General features: G+C 39.4%; 1 long non-coding RNA gene across 1 annotated transcript; it reads left to right on the top strand.

The window, feature by feature from the left end:
• The first annotated feature begins 6,640 nt into the window (after positions 1 to 6,640).
• Positions 6,641 to 7,827, top strand: LOC124167044. The gene is made up of 4 exons (XR_006866589.1): positions 6,641 to 6,859; positions 7,308 to 7,401; positions 7,478 to 7,697; positions 7,787 to 7,827. It is a non-coding gene; the product is annotated as an uncharacterized LOC124167044 (long non-coding RNA).
• Positions 7,828 to 8,695: the final 868 nt, after the last annotated feature.

Genomic DNA, 8,695 nt, shown 5'->3' with positions numbered 1-8,695 from the left:
CGTGAAAAACCGCTACGGGCGTGCAGACAGCTTTACCCAGATGTTAAGCGAATCAGGCTGGGAGCCGCTGGAGACTCGGAGGCTGTGCGCTAGGCTTAGATTGCTTGAACAATTGAGAATGGATATCTTTAAGAGCGAGACAGAGAACATGATATTGGAGCCACACTATATTTCCAGGTCCGATGGAAGCGATAAATTAAGAGAGATATTTTTCCGAACGGATAGATATGCTACTAAATTTTTCCCCCGAGCCATAAAGGACTTTAATAAATGCCAGTCGTATTTTCGTTTAAGAATTTCCTTTTTATATGTAAATGGTTGGTGCTATAACACCCCCTGCCACACGCCTTTTAGGCGGCTTGCGAGGTAGTATGCAGATGTAGATTCCTCACGTTGCCCGTAGAAATTAAACAACTCGTTACCATCCAGTGTAGATATATGGCAACAGGTCACTCTGAACAAAAGAAGTGGTTGTTTCACCAGAATATTTCGCTGGATTACTAAAAACGACCATGGAATAAACGCGTACCTAAATATATTCACAATAGCAAGCAGAAAGATTTCTGGGCGGAAACAGGTTAATTAATGTATATAAACCGGTATATAAACCCGAGACTCTTCGATCAGCAATTTAGTTCTCTACTCACACTAATTAGAGCCCCACTATATTACCAGGTCCCACAGAAGCGAAAATTTAAAAGAGATATTTTGCCGAACGGATAGGTATGGAAATTCATTTTTACCCCGAAGAGATATATACCAAATTTTCTAAATCTGCTAAAAATTAAATGGGAAGATTTGTGAGAATAGGATGGTTTCCTATTATTTTTTATTGCCTAAATCAAAAGATTATCACTCCTGGAGTACGAATTTCACGCTCTTAGATTTTGGAATGACGATATCTATTTTTCGCGATTAAATGAAAAGTGAAAATTTTCAAGCGCGCGAAAACGCGACGGCTAAGTATGAATGCTGGGAAAACCCCGTGTGATATCGTCCTAGTTCCCGCTGCCGCCAAGTGAGGTGACCTTGGGGCGAGGCTTTGAGCGCTGATACGACGCAGGATGCTAGCAGGTAGCGCTTGGCTTAAATAAGGATTATTAATACCCTATTAAACGAAGAAAACTTTCCGACCATAGGCAGTTTTAATAGGTGATTGTTAAGAAATGTTTCCCTGAGCTCTGTGCCTCATGCATGCATTGGTAATCTCAGACGTTGTAAAGCTCTCATCTACTCGCATAGAAACTAGGTCCCTGAGACGTAACGGGGAGTGGCATCGTATGGGCGCCAATCTGGCCTTTTTCAAATGAGGATAAAATTGACCAATGCCATTCGTCTAAACCGGTATTTCTAAAACCAAATAATTTGTATATTATGAATACACTAATAGTGGGTAACGAATCGAAATCAATGCCTTTCGTTTTCTTTGATGAAGGAAACTTCCCTATTGGTTCTAAAAAAGAATAGGCTATTGGCTTCCTGTTTTAAATTATTGTGATACCCTTTAGATATTGTCGTTTCCACGTTTTTAAGAAATTTCGCTTGAAATGCCGTTCACGTAGTGGAAATTTGATAGCTTATAACAAATCAATGAGCACGTCAACTATAACTGGACTTTCGGTTGATCGTTTATGTGTACCTTGCCTGTGGATTTAGTACCAAAAACTCCGCATTTGTGCTTCAATTTTCACAAAAATACATCTACAGCTACATAATACCCCGCAAGCCGCCTAAAAGGCGTGTGGTAGGGGGTGTTAGAAAAATAGTGTTTTTGTATCATGGGACACATATGTCCCTATCGACCATGAGGAAGCGAGGATTGATATTATTTCGCGTCTCAGACTGTATCTCAGGAACTATTAGATATATCGCTTTCATATAAATGTTTTTGGTAATTGGTAATGGTCTCGACGGTCGAGACGAGACTATCATTTCTCGGCATTGTCGGGACGAGACTCTCGGCGCGGCGCGAGTCTCGCCTGGATCGAGAGTCTTGACGAGAGTCGAGAAGTCTCGCCCCTTCGAGATTTCTCGACACCCGCCGAGACTCCCGGCTCCTCGAAAAAAAATTAAACTATTTCTATTTTAGATATTGAAAATAGTTTAACAAAAAGATTATTTTAAGACATCTTATATATTTCCAAAACTAAAAATAGTTGTAATATAAGATCGACATTGACAACTTCAGCATATTTTATTATATAATTAGCCAAAATTGACAGGTAACCACGAACCTTAGTTACCATAAATAAACATTGCAAAAAGATATATAATATTCTATCGAATTAGGCTCCGATCTCTTCTTTTTTGTTAATTTACGAGTGAATGCATCTTTTTTATTATATTACTATAATAAGAAACATTGATGTAACTCTATAACATGCCTATGTATCAAAATTTTATGCTGAATTTCATTTTAAGCCATGAAATTGTTTTGTAAATAAACGTAAACGTCGCCAAAATGTACATTTCCATTTAAAGACCTACACTCCAAGATTGAAATTTAACATTAAATATTGAGGTCAGGAAAAGGAAATATTTTTTTTTCAAATCCCTCGTTGGAACTCTATTAGCATCGTGCACACTATTTTAAATATTGGATGCAGAGGGTAAATCATTAAATAAAATGTTTTTATAATGTGAATAAATCCATAAAAATTACAAGAGATGCTTTAGGAAACTATCATCGACTGATTGCGATATTCATCGGAGATTCTCGCCTTCCCCGGTAGTCTCGACGGGTGTCGAGAAATCTCGAAGGGGCGAGACTTCTCGACTCTCGTTAAGACTCTCGACCCAGGCGAGACTCTCGCCGCGCCGAGAGTCTCGTCCCGACAATGCCGAGAAATGAAAATCTCGTCTCGACCGCCGAGACGAGACTCTCGCACAGCACTAATCTTTAAGGGCTAAGGATTCAGCAGTTCCCTCAGGTTGGCCCGGGATCGAACTCACGATCTCCCGACGGCTGTGTTCATCATCAGGAAGGATATGGAGGAATGGACAGGTGGGAAAAACTACACAGCGCGGATTTAGCTCCCTAGAATTTGTTAATTTATACTTGCTATTTTGTAACGAGCTATTCTCAATTCACTTCGGAATGCTCAGTGAAAAATTAATTAATTGTATTTATTCAGACCTTCTTGCATTTGAGGCAATTTATACTGCCATTTAAGTATCTTCGTTTCCTACATTAGAGCAAATAGTTAATTCGAAAACGTCATATTTGTAGACGAAAGTGCTTCCTCAAAGGAAATGCCACACAAATTACTCGTTAAATTCTACAAAATTGCAATTTTTTTTGGAACAAACGACCTCTATGTTTTCCGATATGTGAAGTCACCTCGCATACACGAAACTGAGTTAGCTCCTAGGAATTTGTGAGTTAATTTTTGCTGCTTGGTAACTTGAACTTGGTAATAAAACGGAGTTAGCTCTTAGGAATTTGTGACTTTATTTTGGTTGCTTCATAACTAGCGTAACTTGGTAACAAAATGGATTTAGCTCTTAGAGAATTTGTGAGTTTTTTTGTTACTAGGCAACCAGCGGTTCTCAGTTCTCTGCGGAATTATCAAAGAATTGTTAATTTAGTATATTCAATCAGACCTTTTGGAACAGTAATAGCTTTTGGATAGTTAGTGTGAAAAATTCTTCATGGTCAAGAAAAGTACTTAATTACAGCATCAAATAAGCATCGTTTAATGCAGCTTTAATTCAAGCTTTACTCCCAAGCATTCTCCAAACCCTGATGATACTCTTGGCGACGCGTCGTTCCTGCACCGCAGCGACCTCAGTCAACTCGACGGCCGTTTCGGAAACCACGAACACCCCCATCAAGTTGTCTGCTCATCGTTTGTCACGCGCCGTTTAGTTCCCCCATTTCATTTGCATCCTAAAGACCACTCTCTATTTGAGGGTCCTCGAATGCCCAAACTCGGTGAAAAGAAATTGAATGAAAAAGTTCAGAAAAGTTAATGTTTTCCTTTTTTCCAACGGTGTTTCGTAGTTGACAAAACTTTTGGGAATGTAGATTGATGGATAAATGGAAATAGCAACTAAAAAGCATAAACTTCCGAGATAGCTTTGGAAATAGCAACTAAAAAGGATAAACTTCCGAAATAGCTTTGGAAATAGCAACTAAAAAGCATAAACTTCCGAAATGGCTTTGGAAATAGCAACTAAAAAGCACAATGCTTCGACCTGAAGACGCTGACTGCAATGTCAGCGAAACTGTAGTCGCCAAAACCCAACGTACGCAGTGAAAACCCGAAGAGAATGCAGAGATCATCTCTTCGTAGACAATTGTAACTTATGGAGGTGATCAATGGTTCATAATTTAATCACATCGCACAGTATGGTGATGGTAATGTATGCATGCTTTGAATATCTCTCTCTCACAATACTACGCATTTTTTTAAATGTTTCAATCTTACTATGTTAATTACTCGGCCACAAAGGTCTATTGCTGCATTGCATTGCGGCTGCATAATGCTGAAAGTTTAACGCCGAAATAGCACCAAGAGATTAACAACACAATTATGAAGGAAAGAACTATCATAGAAGCTCTAAATTATCAACTCAGGTTACAGAAACCCTTAATTTAAAAAAAATAAGAGGAAAGTCTAAGACCCAAATTGAGAAGGGAAGAGATGGAGAATTAGAATTAATATTTAAACTTTTCTCAAGATTCTGCGCGGGTAAGATTTTCTAAGATCTGATTAGAAAATCTTACCCGTGGGATTTATGAGAATCCAGCGCGGGATCCCGAGAAAAGTTTAAACATTCTGTTCGCCGGGGAAGTGTAATTATCTTAGAATTGATATGGAAATAAATGAAATATTGGAATGGAAGGATGAAGTTGGAATTGGCAAGTTAATTCCACTGGCATGGTTGGGTCGCGTATAAAGGATTTGAATTTCGCGCCCCAGCGTTTGAATTTCCCAATTTAACGGCTCACGAAGCCCTCTGGCCGCAGCGCCGGGATATGAAGACCGAAGCCGAAGCGCCTCGAAGGAGGGAAAGGGGGGTGGGGTAGAAAAAGGAAACTTCCCTTCCAACTTCGCCCGCGACGACTCCGAGGAGAAATTTGATACTCATGATAAATTTGATATGGATCGCTGGAACAGGGGGTCGCAGTCGGAATTGATATGTGACACCTAAATGGTGGCGGGCCAATTAAAAATAGAAGAAGCCAACTTACGAGGGCCGTGTTCCTGTCTCATACCCTGAAAAAATAGGCCTGTGAATGCGAATGTCCTTTTGAGTTTGCGCCTTTTCCGAAATTGCTGACGATATTATTTACATTTTGTAAGCCGGCATTTCGTCAAAATCATGTTACCGACTTAGGTGGCGGCTGGGTAAAGTCCTCGCCTGCCAAACAAGAAATCGAGGGATCGAGTCCCGCCTGGTTAGGTTTCCCTTATCCAGAGGTTGGTTGTTCGTGTTGAATTTTTCGAATACCAAATATAAAATGGATGGGAAAAGACAGAATGCCCAAGAGAATATTTAATATGAAGTTGCAAGGGGTCAGAAGAAGAGGAAGTACACGGAAGTGATGAATATGGAGGATGATTTGAAGGGAATGGGAGTTTAAAGATTAAAATAGAAAGCAATGATACGAACTTAATGGAGGCTTATGCCTAATATAAGAAGCCAAGACACACAGCGGGTTGCAGAGCTGCAGAAGATAATGATAAACTAAAAACAATATCAGCCTATCTTAGTAGAGACTTTTATGCTATTTATAGAGAAGGTATTTGGTAGATGTCATAAATTTCCCCAACAAATATACTGTGTGTAATGGTTATATTAAGCAGCCAAAAGAGAAATATGGGATATCGTTTAGGGGTGGAGAAAGTAGATGGGAGAAAATATTCCGGTCGCAGAAGAAATGCATTCATAGAATAAGTGGAAGATACTGCAGAAAGGAATACAGTCCCTCATTCGATAAATTACGAATGCTGAAAGTCAAATTCGCTTTTGATGCATACTTATAAAATAATGAATCACGTCTTTCACCTTCAGAACTTATTCTTTCTTAATAAAATAAAACTAATTATAATACGTAATTATAATACAAGGAGGAAAAAATTGTTCAATACCTTTGGCTATTCACCAATTGAAAACTGTTGAAGGATCTCCTTATCACATGATGTTGAAGTTGTTTCGGGTTTCCCACCGGATGAAGTTCTCCATCTCTGCCGACGTTTCGATGGCCGTGTCGTCCATCGTTATCTGGGCTTGTATTCTATTTGAGTGATCCGACTTATATAGCATGGGCTCCTTGTCTGGTGACTTGTGATTGGTCCGCCTTTTCCCGCCTTTTTTCACGGGCCTTACTGATGTATTTGAGCACCGGTTTCCAGGAGTTGCTCAGGGCGTAACCAGCATCACCATTCATGGTGTTAGTCGTCGTTCGAATTTCAATTGCTTCCTTGGTCAGCCTTTCCCAGAATCTGTCCACACGGCACAGGACCTTCGTGTTCTCCCAGCGAATGGCATGGTCGCGTGATATGCTGTGCTCAGCCACGGCGGATTTTTCCGGTTGGCCGAGCCTGAAATGCCGCTGGTGTTCTTTTATCCTGGTAGCGATAGTCCCACGGCGAGTAGACTTGTAGGTGAGGGGGGGAGAAATTCGCGGCGAAGCGGGGTTGCGCCGCTACCCCGGCCACCGTGGCGTGGCAATCGCGTGACGTCAGGATAACAGCCAATCGGCAACGACTAGCAGACAACAGCAAACCGTTTGTAATCGTTTGAATCTAAACATGCCTTCGTCTCAACGTTGTCATGCTTTTGGATACGGCGCGCGGAAAACTCCTGATAGCCCTATCAAATTGCATTCATTTCCTCGGAATGAACGTCTGTAAGTACAAAGTGAAAGAATCTTGTAGTATAAGTTGGCCATTAATGCACTGAAAGCCAGTAGGTGAGTCCGGCGGTTCCGCTGTATATCTCTGTTCTTCCAATTCACTTTCAAAATTAATGAAACAATCTGTTTTTATGTGACATATCGTACTTAGCGTATAATATTTTTATGTCCTTGGAGTATCTGTGGATTTTTTTCATTAGTGTCATGCTATATATGTGCTGTAAATGGTGTTATGACGGGGTTAATGCAAGTGCAAAGGGTGGGGACTTAAGTACTATTAGGGCATTATTTTCTTCCATGCGAGAGACAGTCATTCACTATAAGATAATTTTCCACGGGAGTACCCTTATATTAGGGAAGCTGGCGTGATGAGTAATCCCTATGAAGATAGTCCTTTCTACTCCTCCAACACTTTGGCAAAGATATCCTATCTTTATTTCAGATTTGCGGGTGAAAAAATGTTCACCATCGATGACCCTCCATATCTCCTGAAGTGCCCACGAAACATGTTCATGGAATATGACAATAAAGAAGAGGTATAAACATTAGCAAATACTTCAAAATTGTCAGTATTATGTAAATAACCATAATTAATTATAAATTTTGTTGTAGATGATAGTTGGTGGTGTAGCTATTACAAGGGTTGGAAAATAGACCCACAATGAGGAGACTAAAGAATCTGAGTAGAAGACACTGGGAATATCGTTCACTTCCCCAAGATATCCACCTCTACTTTTAATCCTAGGTGAAGAGAGAAAATGAAAGGGAGCCTTGCCGCCCATGCATTCTGTCGATTACTGTCTTCTCCATTTGGACATTTTTGTTCGGTTAGGTGAGTATGATTTCATACAGATTTGAGAAACTGTAAATAGATAAATTTAGTAAGGGAGACATCCATGTTATTTTTACTGTCTATTGCAGGGTGGATTGATTAAGGTGTGAGTGTGACTGCAGAAATCGTTCAATTCATAAAGCAGTTTTGCAGCTTTAATGGAAGTGCCCAACAGAAGAACTCGAATGGAAATCTTGTGGCCTCTTGCATGATAAATGTCAGCATCTGGAATTTTAGGAAGAAGGTATTGAAAAAGTTTATATATTTGTGATTCGCCAATTCTGTGCAGTCTCTATAGTGGGTATTTCTATATTATGTTATATATTTTATTTATCAAATTGCATTTCTCTGACAATTTGCATTTCTCTGACCAAGCATTAGCCTGTACCTCTCCTGATGTTTTCACAAAGTTGTATGGTATGGTTTTTTGGAAAGTATCTTTCCCTGTTACTCATTTAGTCTGTTTAATTGCTCATGCACCAAGATTCAATAGAACACATCAGTCAGATTACACAACATAGCCAACATTCTTAGCACACCTTACAAAATTATTCGGTACATATAATGGCCTGATTTATTTCAACAATCAACGATGGGAATACCATTCAAGATATGTATAAACATACTGTTTTCTGTGTAAGATGAAGGAGATATTATTTCTTTGTATCATATGAGACATTCTTTTCTCTGTCTTTTAGGGAAGTGTAATGAAACTTTGTCTTAAGGCCTCACCCTTAGTGAGCAAGATATGAGAAATATTAGTGAAAACAGTAGTTACAGTTTTTGCTACCAACTTTAATAAAATAACCATTACTTAAAGACAACGAGTACCAAAACCTCTAATTTTTGCATGGCAGTGGTAATACAGCCAACTTTTTGAACAGAGGACAGTAAAGGGCATCATGTTTTTTAAAAATTCATAGCCTAAATGCCTCTTTTTTTGATCTATAAAAATGGCCATTGTCTGAGACGAGGAACTCCAATGTATTCAATGAGAT

This window comes from Ischnura elegans, chromosome 10 (genome assembly GCF_921293095.1).
Source record: "Ischnura elegans chromosome 10, ioIscEleg1.1, whole genome shotgun sequence".
NCBI classification, from domain to species: domain Eukaryota; kingdom Metazoa; phylum Arthropoda; class Insecta; order Odonata; family Coenagrionidae; genus Ischnura; species Ischnura elegans.
The sequence above is the reverse complement of the archived record's forward strand: the minus strand, read 5'-3'. Positions and strand labels throughout refer to the sequence as shown.